The sequence below is a fragment of the Mesoplodon densirostris genome, chromosome 1 (assembly GCF_025265405.1).
Source record: "Mesoplodon densirostris isolate mMesDen1 chromosome 1, mMesDen1 primary haplotype, whole genome shotgun sequence".
Lineage (NCBI taxonomy): Eukaryota > Metazoa > Chordata > Mammalia > Artiodactyla > Ziphiidae > Mesoplodon > Mesoplodon densirostris.
In genome coordinates, this window is record NC_082661.1 from 7,400,493 (window position 1) to 7,415,777 (window position 15,285).

The following is a 15,285-nucleotide window of genomic DNA, read 5'->3' on the forward strand; positions in this document are numbered from 1 at the left end:
CAGCCCTCAGGTCCCCGCTGGGCTTCCTGCAGGTAGAGGCCGGCCACCGTTCTGTGGTCAAGGGGGGTGGTTTGCCGAAAGCCGGAGGGACCAGTGTGCTTTCCTGTGGGAAGGTCAGTGAGTGCCAAGGCCAGCAGTGGGTCACCTGGGTCAGCGTCCCACCCTAGAGCCGGAGTCCTGGCCTCCACTCCTAGGCTTGCCGGCTCCTACGTGTCACGTAGGATCCTGGTTTCCCGCGGAGCAGGGGCTGCGTGATGAGGGGCTGCCGCTCGCCGCCCAGAGCTCGTGCGTGTGAGTGGTCCCTGTTGCACTTTGGGAAGGAAGTCACCATCGACTCACTCTCTTCCTGGTTTTAAAATATTCTCTTTATTTTCGTTCAGTTGTGGGGAATTTTAGGAAAGGAATCTTGGGATTTTTGAAATTGTTAACTCGGGATCACCGCGTTTATTAATGTTCTGGTTGTTGCTGGACGTGTCTCTTCAGTGCTCAGTATTGCCCCCCTCCCCCCGTTGCCCCGGCACTCGGGGCACGGAGGGCGCCCACCATGCTGAGTGGCTCCTGGTGCATTCTGCCTGCGTTCACTGTGAGGAAACCCTTTGAGGCCTGCGAGAACGCAGACTAACCCTGACCTTGATTCCTGGCCTGAAATTCCTGTCTAAGCATCCTTTGGCCTCTTTGGGGTGGTCGTCTGTGAACTGCCATGCATGCCGGGAGTGCGGTGGAGACGTGGCCACATGCTTAGAAGACTTGGGGGGCTTCTAGATGCAAAGAGATTGGAGCCCAGGGTTAGTCGCACCCAGTGTTGGCACCCCAGTGGGACAAGGGCTGTTTGAACCAGCGTTTTGAGCTGTTTGTATCTTCCGCTCCCTGGCAGTTCTTACTTGGCGGGGTGGGGAACACCACCAGCCAGTGGGAAGACCCGAGTCCTCCTGGCCTGGAGGGGCTGCAGGACCCAGCTGCCGTGCAGTTCTGGGTCCCAGACCTGCTCTGACTACGCTGAGACTGCGTTTCCCTCCCAGTCCTTGCCCAGGGAAGAAAAATGGCCCGAACACTGGAACTTACTACAGAAAAAGTTGAACGCCGGATTTTATTTAAACATCAGAGAGGGGAGTGGTTTATGTCCTGAAGGGCCCTGCAAGCATCTCCAGTAGTGCCGTCCGCAGCAGTAAAGCCCCCGTGGACCTTTTCACCCAGTCTGAGCCCCGTGGAGCCGCAGCTGTGAGCACAGTAGGGCCGTGCTTCTAGGCAGCCCCAGGGCCTGCAGGCGTCCTGCCCTCGGGATGCCTCCCAGCGCCCTCCTGGGGCTCCACTCCCGTCTCCGCAGGGTAACTCCACAGGTTGACACAGGTAACAGGTGGGAAGCCGCTTCCCTTGGGTGCATCCTGAAGTTGCAGCGGACTTGGAGGGAAGGGGGTGGGCAAGCCACTGCTGTGCCCGTGGGGTGAGCAGCTTGCTGATGTGTGCCCGGGCCCAGCTGGCCTTGCTGGGCAAACATGCTTGAAAGGCCTTTGCCTTCATTCGGGAATATTAGAAATACATTAATTTGCTGGGTATATAATAATAATATAGCTACTTTTCCTTGAGTACCAGGAATGTACCAGGAGGGGAGAAGATAAAAACAAATGAATTTGCTGCATCCATAATAGAAACAGCTAAGGTGCCTCTCGGGCTGGAGATTGATCTTCAGCACACGGGGCTCTGGGCAGCTCAGTCACCTGCAGGGACACAGCTCTTTGGTGATGGCTGCTGCACGGGCACCTGGGTGGGACTTGAATCAAAAGCCCATTCCTTTGCACAGCTAACAGACTGAGTGCATCTCTGGTCGTGCAAAGTCTGTTTGGGTTTCGCTAAGTCTTGCATGTCACATCCAAGAATCAAGGTCCTGGGGGGAAGTTTCAAGGCTCCTGAAGCTGCCGGGTCTGCAAGAGGCTTGTCCTTTCTGAAAACATACATTTTCGTTTCTATGTGGGTAGTGGTTTACTGGTTTAAATTTTTTTTTTTTACCCTTTTGGCTTGGAGAAATTTTCTTTTTTTGGTTGTGGTAATTATCCTTTCCTGATATGTAAGTTGATTACACATTTGATTATCCACGAGCCTCCTCCTGCCTCTTATTTAAACTTATTTTTAGCACAGTCCTTGAAACCTCAGCGTGAGACTGTCCATCTTCTGCTGTATCTGAATGTCGTTTTAATCAGTTGCCTCACAAGTCAAGTTAACATGGTGGGAACAAGTCCTGGCCTGCTGGATGAGGTGTGTGTTTGCTCTGGACATCTCCAAGTTCCGAGCTCCTTCCTTCAACTTGGTCAGCATGGGGATGAGTGAACTTGACCAGTAGCCGCCTGGATCCGGAAGCTCCACGACGCTGGGATTACAAGGGCGCCAGGCACTGTCATGGATGCCACGCTAGGTGAGGTGGGAGGAAACCTGAGAGCCTGTGTGCCACCTGGATAGGACCCTGTTTCATAAGGCTTATGCTTTGCTCCAGATAGAATGGATGCCGCATCCCTGGCTCTGTTTGCAAAGCCGATTGCCAGCCTGGGTTTTTGTAAATCAGTGAGAGCAGTGTGGCAGGGTTTGGGGGTGCAGAGGTCTCCCCCATCCAGTCCCAGGGGTCTTCTCTGCGTCTGATTCTTCTCAGAGGCCGCCTAAGTCAGTCAGCAGCCCCGGTGGACTCCCGGATGTTTTCTGAGCCTCACCTCGATAAGAATAAAACGTTTTAGTGCTTGATTTGATTTGTTTGCTAGAAGATTAGTACAAAAGCAGGAAGGAAAAAGAATGTGTGGTGGAGGTGATTGCTGGAGGCTGGCAGAGGGTTATTTACGGATTTTTGCTGACAGTCCTTGTTTAAAGGAATTCCCTGTGAGATTTATGAAGCCTTTCCAATTTATTGTCTTTCCAAGTAAGGTAAGCAAATAAATAGGTTATTCTCTTTTATTATAAACCTAGCCAATGTGAGATTAAAAATAAGAGGAAACGGGGCTCCATTTTTTCCAGCCCAGTGTGTTTTTGGAATTTGGAAAGCGTCTTGGAAAGGCTTTTTGTTTTGTTTTTGGCTTGAGCACATTGTGCATTTCAAAGATAAAGGCTGACCCTTGATATCGTGTGTGCCGGTCCCCATCCTTGAAGAGAGCTGACTGCGGTCTGGCAGATGGTTGGTGGGGGCCACGTGTGGCCTGGTGTTAAGCCCACCACAGCCATCAAGGCCTCACAGGCCCCTTGGGAAACCAGGCCAAGGGGTTCCCAAGACCTGCTCTGAGTTCGGTCACCACTGTAGCACCCAGGAGGGACACTATCTCTGTAGGCCCGTGGTGTAGCCCTTTGTAAAGAGCAAAACCCATCTGGTTAAACCGAACTTTTCCTCCAAGACCTTTCTTCCCATTGTCTTAATTTCCCCATCACTTTCCCTTTTTAATCTCCTCCTCTGAAATTGTGGGCGCTTTTGATATTTCGGTGAATTGTGATTTTGGTGACATCGGTCTGTGAAGATCCAGATGGGAACTTTGTATTTCTAGGTAAAGAAGAAGCAGGAACATGAGACCTTGTAACAAGATAAACATCTCGTTTCCTGGTGGTGAAATCAATGCTGAAGATTTGGATGGGGAACATTTGGTGACCTGTCCCTCCCCTCCCCTCCAGCTGTAGCTCCCCCACCCTTCCCCGCCAAGAGCCCATTTGAAGTCCTGGCTCCTTCCAGGCTGCAGACAGCACCACCGGGGAGACACCCTATTATCATTTTGGGAGAATGTGTTTTAAACCTTTTTTTTTTTTTTTAGTTTTATTTATTTACTTTTGGCTACGTTGGGTCTTCGTTGCTGCGCGCGGGCTTTCTCTAGTTGTGGCGAGTGGGGGCTACTCTTCCGTTGCGGTTCGTGGGCTTCTCATTGCAGCGGCTTCTCTTGTTGCGGAACACGGGCTCCAGGCTCACGGGCTTCAGTAGTTGTGGCACACGGGCTCAGTAGTTGTGGCTGTCAGGCTCTAGAGTGCAGGCTCAGTAGTTGTGGTGCAGGGGCTGAGTTGCTCCGCGGCATGCAGTATCTTCCCAGACCAGCGCTCAAACCCGTGTCCCCTGCATTGGCAGGCGGATTCTTAACCACTGCGCCACCAGGGAAGCCCTGGGAGAATGTGTTTTATGTGTCTGTCCCTAAATGTCTGTGGCCTAGTGATGCTATTTTGGGGGGAATAATGGTCACCGTTTTGGATGGTGTCTTGTTAACAGGCTGTGCGGTCCGAGCCCATCAGCCCCTGGCATGTGGGAGGTGTATGCCGTGGGTTCAGTGGATTAGTTCGGGGGGGGTGGGGTCGCTGGGGTCGGGAGTGATCAGACCTAAGCAGGGAGGTTTGGACGATGCCCAGGGCGTAAATCCTGCAAAATGGACTCCGTGGGCTTTGTCTTCCTTCTGGCTCATGTCCTCCACGGTACCTCCTCTCTCTGATGGACCTTCTATCACCTCGGGGCTAATGAGCTTTGGGGGGATGGCGGAACAGTGTGGTCAGCACTGTGCGCGCCCTGGGGTGGTGGCCTGCACAAGCCTGGCTAGGTCCAGCCTGCAAGGAGCAGACCACGCAACCAGAGGGCACTGGGCACCCAGGGAGGCAGCAGGGGGAGGGGAGCTGGGGTCCCATCCGTACACCCGGAGGTCTGGGAAGTCCTCTTGAAGGAGGTGGGCTGTGGGCTGCGGGCTGCAGGGGGAGGGGCCGCCCTCCAGCTCTTCCTCCCTTGGAGGCTGTCACGCCCTCTTGCCCGGATCCCTCCCGCCCCATGCTTCTCATCCCCCGCCTGGACCTGGGATCACCTGGGGAAGCCTTGAAACTAGATCTAAGCAGAGCCCCACCCTCAGAGGTTGTTCTGAGTCACTGGTCTTGGGGTGGAACCTGCCTGGTAGTTTTAAAAGCTCTCAGATGATTCAAATGGGCAACCAGCTAGAGAACCCCTGCCCAACCCAGCAGCCCTCAGCTGAGGCCACTTGCCCCTTTCTGCCCGTGGGCTAGAAGACACAGGTGCAGTGAGTCAGGCAAATCCTAACTTCCTGCCCCACAGGCTGGGGGCAGCGTGGGAGGGAGACTTCCTGGGAGGTCCAGCTCCTCACGCACATGTCCGCCGTGACAGATGAGCCTCGGTCGCAGGGCCAGGTGCCAGGTGACCAGAGCCGCTCACCGAGGAGTGTCGAGAGCGGGAGGCCCGTGGGGCCTGGTTTCCCGTCAGCAGGTGAGGGTCTGTGGGGCTGCGTCATCTCTTTTGCCAGGCTCTCCTGGAGCGAAAGTGCAATCAGTTTTGCAGGACAGGTGCCCGTGAGCACGGGGAAGAGTGCGGCGGGGAGGAGGCGGAGGAGGGGGACAGCTAGCTGCTGGGGTCCCATCCACCTCAGGGCGCCCCCGCCCAAACCTAAGGAAAGGTGGTGTCGCCCGCCCCTTGAGAAGAAACTCCAGGAGCGGCAGAATTTTCCTGCCTTGGTCAGTGTGCGCCTGCAGGGAGAGAGTGGGTGTTGCCGAGGAAACAAAGCTGGAGGGCCTGCCACAGTCCTGTGGACCTCTTTGGGCTCCGTGCCTGGGAGGGGGTGTGAGCCCCGGGAATGGCACAAGTGGAGGGGGCTGGTGTGGGGAGGGTCCCGAGTGCGTTTTCATAGGGAAAGAATCCAGCGCTCAGCAGTGCCTCATGGGAGTCTAGGATCTAACGCTGCTCAGAGCCCCTGCGTGGGATTTCTTGGCCCGCGAAGGCTGGGCGGGGGACGTGTTCCGTGAGTTCACGGGGAGAGGAGGGAGGGAGGGGACCAGGGGCGCTGGGGTGCGGGGAGGGGCGCTGCTGCAGGGGGAATTGCCTTGCTTACAGTCGGCAGGTTTTTGTGGCAGGGCCTGGGGGAGGGCGGTTGGTGCCCCCAGGTAGGAGGAAGAGAACACCTGCGCGCTATCTGGACCCAGGAAAGGGTCTCTTTGGCCGGGCCACGTGGGCTGGGGGCGCCCCGGGGCCCTTTGTGTGTGTTGCCATCCAGCTGCTGCCTCTTAATTATGAATGGGAACGGGTTTGAGAGTCTGAAAGTCATAAATAAGGTCCCAGCTGACTAAACGTTGGGATGAATCCATTTTGGGGGTTACTGTGCAGGTGGGGAGGGAACGGAGCAGCCCGGCGGGCTGGGCTGAGAGGCCGCAGCTGTGGGTGGAGCGGGACGGGAGGAGAAGCAGACCACGGGGGCTGGGCGCGCCTTGGATTCTGGGTTGCGCAGGTTCAGGTTGAAGGAAGCCGTCCTCTGGTTCTGTTGGCTGGGTCCCTTCCTTGAGCATCTGCAGAGGTGGCATCTGAGGGGTGCTTCGCCTTCATTCCCCGTAGGTGCTCCTTGCTGTACGGATCTGGGCATCTGGACCTGCTGTGGCAGGCGGCACGGTTTTCCAGCCAGGTCTTTCATCACCTCTCCTCTCCCTCGGAGCAGGGATGTCCTCCCTCATGGAGGAGCCCCCAGCAGGGGATGGGACAGTAGGGTTACGGGGCCAAGCAGATTCCCCAGGCCCTTCCTGGGTTGCCTGGATGGTCCCCGAGCTCAGAGCTAGAACCGCGTTGTGATGCCCCCCTCTGCCCACATGGGTGAAGGGAGTGGCAGGAAGCAGAGGGTCCTGAATGCCCCAGGGGGTCTGTCTTGAAGCTTCGTCCCATTTTGCTGAATTCCTCCTCCTGCCTTGTTGGCTTCTGCAGAGTAGGTTACAGGTGGCCTTCCACTGGTGCACGTGAGTTGAATCTCTGCGTTTACTGCTGTGGAGGCTGGCGTGAGGCCCAGAGCCTCGGTCCCCCCACCCGTGAGCTGGGAGTAATAATAGTTACTTGATGGAGTGGCTGTTGGAATGAAAAGAGGGAATGGGTTTAGGAGTTCGGCTGTGTAGGGCTGGTCTTTGGAGGCCCCTTTAGCCTTCGCACGCACAGCGAGTGGGAGCCCCAGGACGTGGCTTTTGAATGCTCGCCTTCCTTCCTTCTGATCATAATGCTTTTAAAATCTCATCTGTAGTCTTTTGTTTCTTTCACATCATACAGGTGTCGTCTTAAATGCCTTTGTGTGCCTTTCTTTTTGAAAGCAAACTTCATTGCCCATGGGAAAAAGAAAGCTGCTTCAGTCTTGGGGCCGTGGCCAGGAAGTGCCCGTTGGACACTCAGAATTCAGTTAAGCACGCTTGGTTCCCACAGGTCAGGCTCAGGGAGGAATACGGTAGGAGGGAGGTGCTTCCTTGTCCCCACGTAGCTTGCAGTCTGGAGAGATGGGTTCACTTGGGTTTGAAGGAAGGTACTAGGCTTTGGGATTCTTTTTTTTTTTTTTTAACATCTTTATTGGAGTATAATTGCTTTACCATGGTATGTTAGTTTCTGCTTTATAACAATGGGATTCTTTTTAAAAACAACTCTGAATGTGTTAATTTTGGTTTATTATTTCAAAGGCAAAAACATCATTTCAAAAGACCAGTCCAGTCTTCTTATAGTGATTTATAGTTTACAGCTGTGTTCCAATATGTTCTAATTACAGCCTCCAAACAACAGCCTTGGTTTACAGATGGAGAAAATGCAGGGCTCAGGTGAAGTGACTCCCCAGATGCCCCTCGGGAGAGATGGCTCTGCCTGCATTCCCTGGGGGTGTCAGTGTATTTCCCTGTCTCTTGGTCATTGCATGCTTGTTTTTGTTTTAAAAAAAACAAAGTGGGAGTAAACTTCACTGCTGAGATTTTACTTGGGTACCATTTAAGAGTGATGACAGGATGGAGACACAGATGAGAGGACGGGTGTGCCTGTGAGCAGGGGTCTGGAGGAGTCTGGGCCCATCTTGGCCTGTATCCTACCATCCCAGACACTTCCCAAGCATCCAGATATTTTCTAGCACTCTTCCCTTGACACTGAGGGCCATAATGAGATGCATAGAGGCGGGAGCCTGCCCTGGGCGAGAAGAATTTGACCAGAAATCCGTGTGCCATCTTTTGTGGGTGTTGACCCACCTGCTGTACACGTATCGGAACACGCCAGGCACCTGGTAGCAGATTGTGCCCGGCAGCTTGAGCAGGATCCAGAGCTCCCCGCCTTGTCGCTTCACTCATAGCCCAAGGAGCTCTGTAGGGAAGCCAGCCCAAGGCCAAGTACAGATCCATGGACCATGAGTGGACCCTTTGAATTAACTCATCCATTCTGATTTTTCTCTTCTTGTGGTATCTGTCACTGGCTGAGAAGAGTTTGTTTTCTGGGGCTGTCATTCAAAGCATCATTTTGCACCATACCATTAAAATGTTCAGAGTGTTTGCTGATTTGTGTTCATTGAAACTAGATTCATTAGGATGATGTGAAAATAGCGCTCAACTGTTTACCAAATCGGATTCTTGTTTTTGATATTTCAGTACATCATCTGTTCTCACTTGAATGTCGTGGAATTTGTTGGTAAAGTGTTATGCAGATAAAAACTCAAATTTTAGTGGAGTTAAAAAAAAATTGAATGCATTTATAAGAGTATTATATCCGAGGTGCTCGATTTGCCATTTGAAGCAGAATCTGTGTGGATGTGAGGAGGTTGGAGCTTGGCTTGGCCTTGGAGAGTTTTCGGACATGCTGATATCTTGACCCAGATCCAGGTGCTGAGTCAAACTGGTTGGAAACCCCCCGCTCCCAACTCTGGCCCTCACTAGCTGGGTGACCTCTGGCAAGTCCCCAGCCCTGGGCTGGGCTCTGTGAAATTGCAATCCCTGTGTTTTTTTACAAGGTTGTTTGAAGGCTTCAACAGGAGCACTGTTGTTTCATTGGTTTTCAACATTTTAACGTCTCTGGGATTGAGTTCTGTCATAAAGTTGATCATATGGCATAGTTTAATTGAGGGTATTTTTTCCCCTTTTTTTCTTAGCGGCTTATAAAACATTGCTGGGTCTAAGGTTTGATGGTATCTTAGAGTTGATGGCCATGAAAGCGTTTTGCAGACTTTAAAGTTTTAGAGTTGAGCATTTTGCAATAAAAGGACAGTTGCTCAACTTTTTAAGTTGATCAGTGAGAGCCCAGTTGTGACCAGATTTCCACTTGAATGCCACGGCTGTGTGGCAACAAGAGAATTTAATAGATGCATTTCCAGAGTTGTTGGCATCTCTTTTCAGATTTGGTTCAGTGGTCAGATAACCTTGGATTATGGTGTTCAGGGAGACCCAGAGGCCTATATTGCTTCCAAAATAAGCCTGTCTGAGACTGAGTTGGAAGGTGAGTGTGGTGGAGATGATCAGAGGTCCAGCAAAGATCTGCGCTTCCCTCCTCCACTGGTGGGGGCTTAACTGCTGCGGTGGTTGCCCTGCCACCAGCCAGGCAGCTACCCGAGGCCCCAGGATAGATGTTGCCAGTGGAACACTGGTGGGAATAGGTGTCACTTCCTGGCAGAAATGGTTAAGAAGCAAGTGTGCTTTGCCCAGTTTTTCTTGCCTGGATTGTCAACTGGGTGTGGCAAGTCCAGCAGAGAAAGCGAGGATCCTGGGCCCCTGAATCGCCATGTGAAGAGCTGCTCACCCATCAGGAGCACTGATCTTTTTGTGATATAGAAATAAGCTTAGGGGCTTCCCTGGTGGCGCAGTGGTTGAGAGTCCGCCTGCCGATGCAGGGGACGCAGGTTCGTGCCCCGGTCCGGGAGGATCCCACGTGCCGCGGAGCGGCTGGACCCATGAGCCATGGCAGCTGGGCCTGCGCGTCCGGAGCCTGTGGTCCACAACGGGAGAGGCCACAGCAGTGAGAGGCCCACGTACCGCGGGGAAAAAAAAAGCTTATATTATGTTGAGCTGATACTTAGTTTTGGGTTCATTTGTTAAAGCAGGTAGTGTTAACTAATACAGTGAGTTTGAGGAGCTGATTGGCTTGATCGCCAACCTCACCAGCCTGTGTGTGCCTCACACTGCCCTTCACTGAGCAGAAGGAGAAGCAGGACCCTCGTCCCGGCCCCCAGCCTCGGCAGCCTGGCTTTCACTTCTCCATCTGCCGTGTCCATTCTTCACTAAGTCCTGGAGATCCCGTTTCCCTCCCTACTCTTGTTGGGGGTCCTCCCTGAAGATGAGCATCCCTGCCGGGCGTCCCTGCCTCACACCAGCCAAATGACAGCCAGTTACGCGTTTTGGGTACAGCCAGGTGGCCCTAGCAGTCTGACTGTCAATCTTTGGAGAAGCTCAGAAGTAAGTCTTGGGTCATAAAAGTGGAGCAGCCACCTGGCATGGTGTGGCAGCCGTGCAAAGGCACCTCTCTGGTCTTTTCCTTCTGGGAAGATAATTGACTGCTGGCGCCAACGATGTTCCACACGTGGAATCCAGCCCCGCATTCACAGAGCCCGCGCTCCCACAGGCCGCTCCCAGCCAGGGCCTGAGCACAGCGGGGTTGCCAGGCTGTCCCTGCGAGGCTTGGGACTCCTCCCAACAGCCCGTGTCCGCTTGGCCCGAAGATTCCCCTGTGGCCTTGAACTGCATGGCAGGCAAAAATCTCTCCTTCCCTGACTCCACTGAAGGGGTCAGGCCCGCATCTCCCTCTGGCTCCTGTGTCGTGTCCCCCCAAGAAGTCTCTCGTACAGTCTCTTACTAATCTTGTCTTGGCATCTGTTTCTGGAGGAACCGAACTAACACATGTTGAATTGAAAATAAAGTGGGTCAAAGGGTCAGGGCCCAGGAATTTCTTCCAGTTTGGGAAGCAAGCCATATTTCCTCTGCCCGGTTGCAGTTTGCCTGCCTCTACAGTGTGAGGTCTGTGCTTGGTGATTTCCAGGCCCTGCCCAGATCTGAGATCTTGGATTCTGTCAAGGGTTTAATTCTGTTACCCTTGCATCATAGCAGTGAGTTTTTTTGGGGGGGTGGGCCACGCCGCGCAGCATGCAGGATCTTAGTTCCCCGACCAGGGATCGAACCCGTGCCCCCTGCAGTGGAAGCAGGGATTCTTAACCACTGGACCGTCAGGGAAGTCCTATAGCAGTGACTTTTTTTTTTTTTTAGCAGTGACTCTTAAATGTGCTTTTTAATGTAGCTTCCCCGCCATCTGAGTGAAGCATCAGTAATGAAACTAGAGTGGATGCCGCGTTGACCTTTGAGAGAGTGCACGCGCTAGATTTTAACTGGGAAGTTGCATGTATTTTCTGCACTTAATACTTTAAAAGCCTCTTGGGTGACATGAGATGCTAGTAGGTGCAGTCTGTGTGTGACCTGCACTGGGAATGCAGCTTTAGGCTGACAGCATCTAACGACAGCCGCCGTGTTAAAAGTCACGTGGCACTTAGCAGTGTGTTTCCAAATGGGCCTGTGTAATCAGTTCGCTCTTTGCGAGCTGCTCCTGGGAGTTCTGCCTCAAAGCACTAGAACCTGCGGGATGCAGATGTGACTGCCCTGGGCGTTTATTCTGACTGGGCAGGGACCTCCTGTTTTATCAGCCTGCGCTGATACACACGATCCTTAGCCTCCTTGAATTCACAGGTCTGTTCACAGAGGAGAGTGGGTGTTGCCTGGACGCACGCTGCTCCCGCGCTCTGGTTTGGAGTGGTGATCCACCTGGGCCGCTGGGGTTTCAGCGCTTGGTGGGGAAATGGCACTGGTCCCGCAGGTGTTTCTGGGGTCCTCATTCTGCGGACGGAGCAGAGTCAGAGGTGCCCTCAGTGGGCACCTTTGTGCAGGGGGTACCCCCGCCCCGCCCCCCAGGCCGGGCTGTCACCTCCCCGCCCATCGGTCCATCTTTATTTCCTCAGCGTTTCTCGGCGGCCTTCAGACCTCACTGAGCTCCACCCCAGAGTCCTTGAGCGTGCATCTCATTACTGAAGCTGACTTTCTGTGGTTTCTTCAGTTTATTTTTCCTTGGAGGTAGGACTTGGGGGAGGTATTCAGGGGGCTGGGGGGGGGCATGAGGTAAAATGAAAAGCGTAGACCCTAGGCATACCAGTCCATTTGTTTTGGCAGATCCATATACCTGGGTACTCCAACTCTATCAAGATATATAGAACATAACCATCATTCCAGAAAAGTTCCCTCGTGGTAGTCCCCATTCCTATCTCCCTGATCATCTCAGGCAACCACGCCCCACCCCCACATGATTAATTTTTCGTGTTCTAGCATTTAATATACTACGTGATAGACATATTCACACGTTATACAGTGTATTATATACCACATACACCTTTTGGGAAAAGCTTTTTAAATTCACCTTTTTAAATGTGTTTGAGATTTTCGGGTGTTTTATCCTGGATCAATTGCTTGTTCCATTTTACTTGCTGTGTAGTATTCCAGTGCAGGAATCCACCAAGTGAGTTTACCCAAGTACCTGTTGATGGACACGTGGGCTGTTCCCAGCTTTTGGCTATTCTGAATAAAGCTGAAGTGAACCATTCTTGTACATGTCTTTTTATGGACGTATGTTTTTGTTTCTCTTGGGTAAATTCCTAGAAGTGGAATTGCTGGGCCATAAAATAGGTGTATGTTTAGTTTTCTAAAGCAGTTATAATGACATTTTACACTGCTACCAATCATGTATGGAAGATGGAGCTGTTTTTTAAACTACTTGGCAGAATGTTGGCTTTCTGCTTGAGGGGTTGGGGTGGGGGAGCACCTTCCTCTTCCCTGTTCCCTCCGCTAGCAGGACAGATGCAGCGTCTGCACCATTTGCTGTGCTGTGGGGTGGGCTATAAGGCTTGCCTGCTCTGGAAGAAGTAACCGTTTTATTTTGTTTAGAGGGGCCTGCTTCTCTTGGCTTTCCCTGGATGTTCAGAACAGTTGTTGATTTTTCCTGGGCACGCCTCTACCTGCTCCAACCCCCAGCTGTCTTCCTGTCCCCTCCCCTCCCCCCTAAACACTGCACCCTCTAGTGAAGCGTGAGGGTCAGGGCCTTTGGTTCCTGGTGTTTTCCTGGCCCTTTGTAACATCCGTGCCCATGTTTCTGCATTTGTAACTGACAGAAGTTCATTTTTGGAGCCCACTGATAATCCCGTGGTAGCACATGCATTTCTAGTTTCCTTCAGTGTGGGGAAACGGGCTGATGCGCAGGTGTTCTCTGCAGCTACCTGGCCACCTGAAGATCAGCCACTGGAAGATCGGCCACCCCGTGAGCTGGGCCACCCAAGAGCTCAGTGGTCAGGGTGTGCTGGCGTCGCTGGCCTTGGGGAGGCTGCTGCCAGCTTTTCCAAGTCTCTTTAGGGTCAGTGCTTCCAGGGATGTGGTTTATAGGACTTGTAATGTGTTCTCATGAATGGATTCTATTTTACTTATTTATATCCTGTCTCTTTGGAGAAAATATTTTGAGGACTCAAAAAAAAAAAAAAAAAGAAACAACAAACCAAAAAAACCCAGGGGGCTTCCCTGGTGGCGCAGTGGTTGAGAGTCCGCCTGCCGATGCAGGGGACACGGGTTTGTGCCTCGGTCCGGGAAGATCCCACATGCCGCGGAGCAGCTGGGCCCGTGGGTCGTGGCCGCTGAGCCTGCGCGTCCGGAGCCTGTGCTCCGCAGCGGGAGAGGCCACAACAGTGAGAGGCCCGCGTACTGCAAAAAAAAAACAACAACAAAAAAAACCCAGGATGCTGTAAGAGGGGATGCGATTGGGGAAGGACCAGAGTTAGTTAAAAAACAAAAAGTGGACATACAGCAACTGCAAATTTCAGGACAGTTGGCTGTGAATAGCTCTCTTCCTGTGAGTGTTGTTGAGCTCATCCTAAAGAGAAATGCTTCCTTAGAGGAAGTTAACAGGGGATAGAGGGTTCTGCCACCAACCAAGGTTTGGTAACACAAGACCTGTTTGCTTGGGCCTGGGTCCACCGGGAAAGTCAGAAGCACAGTGTTGAGGGGACAATTTAGGGGAAGCCATTCTAAGGGTATCATTTAATTTAGAATGGCATTTAAAATACTTCAAGGGCTAGGCCAGTTGTATTGGACTGGGTCATTCTTCCAAAAAGGTATTTATCTCAGCTGGGCTTTTGCTAGGTGTTTTTAGAGATGCTGGGTGGAGTTTCACTTCTTGCCCAGGAATTGGTGTGTGTTGGCCTTCTTTGCCGGCCTCTCAGGTGTGGAGGTGGACAAAAGTAGGGGGCAGGCTTGGCTGGTTCCAGGATCAGGAACTTAAGTCAGGGCAGGGCCTGGGTTTGCTTTGGTTGGAGTCCCGGACTCCACGGGCGTAAAGGAGTGATGTCCATGCCTGTGGATGAGCCAAGTCTGAGGGGTGGGTGGATGGGCAGTCAGAGGGGAGGTGTCTAGAAGGCGGCTGGTGAGGGGCATCTGGAGTTCCTTGGAGGGACCGTCGAAGAAACTGACGTGGAAGCATCTGAGTGGGAGCTGAGGTAGAGTTGCACTCTCTCCCTCTGTCACGTCTGCTTCTCTAGCACTTGGCGTTCTGTTCTTCGTTCCTTGTTGGAACTCCTTGAAGACGAGGTTATGTTTCCTTTATCTCCAAAATCTCCCTCTCAGCAGTACCTGCCCCTCTGTTGGTGCAGTGTCAGAATGGATAGGGTGGTGTGGGTCGGGTGTGTGGTACAGCTGGGAAGGTAGATGGCAGAGGAGAAAGAGCCGTTGGCTTTTACTGTCAGGAGTCCACACCCGAGTTTTTGGATGTGTTGGGCATGTGTGTATAGACAGCTACAGCTGTATGTGTATATATTGGGTTCAGTAACCTTGACAGCAAGTCTCAAACAGCAGCACTGCAGCCAGGAGAGTCCACTGTGCAGCGGGGGAGGCGGCCAGGCTGATGACTTCTGTGGGCCCCAGGCGTGGGGAGATGGGAGCACATGTGGCGTTAACTGGGAAGGCTCCCCTCTTAGTAGGAGGCTGGGGGTGCAGGAACCAAGCCGAAGGTCCCCCACTACACGTTTTGGTTCACCCGCGCTTTCTGCCTTCACTGTTGCTGCCACGGGTCAGTTTGCAGGATCTGGCCTCATGCATGGTGATGACTGGCCCTTCTCATCCATACAGTGGCGTGGAGTTTGTCACCAAGGAAGGGAATGTACATTAATCCAAAGAAAAAGAGAAGTTCCTGTTATAACTCTTCTTTTTCCACACTCTCGTTTTCTTTCAAGCCCCAGTGACTAGAGAATTGGCTCCAAGTCTCATGAGTGCCTGTTTTAAATGGAATTAGAGCTTGAGTTACAGAATCATGGTGTCTGGGTAGCATTCCTCTCCTGTCCCCATGAGAAGTTGGTTTCCCAGGGGCAAAGTGACTTGCCTAAGTTCACACGGTAGGATGAGGCAGGAAGGTGTCTGCAGCTGAGGTTTCCCAGCTCCGGCTTGGATCTGGGCTCTGGTTGTGAAGTGTATCCCGCCCACCCTGGTCCTCTCCCAGGCTGCCCGCTGCACTGTAAGTCT

At 52.7% G+C, this 15,285-nt stretch overlaps 1 protein-coding gene across 7 annotated transcripts in view; it reads left to right on the forward strand.

Annotated features, from left to right (window-relative positions):
* Positions 1–15,285, forward strand: part of CTBP2 (C-terminal binding protein 2) — a 162,639-nt gene that overhangs the window by 20,505 nt on the left and 126,849 nt on the right. Inside the window, exon 1 of one of the 7 annotated variants that reach the window (XM_060098432.1) lies at positions 2,387–2,407. The exons of the other annotated variants lie outside the window; for them this stretch is intronic. The gene's annotated coding sequence lies outside the window, so the exon portion shown is untranslated. Of the gene's footprint in view, positions 1–2,386; positions 2,408–15,285 lie in introns of those variants that run through there. 7 annotated transcript variants of the gene reach the window in all.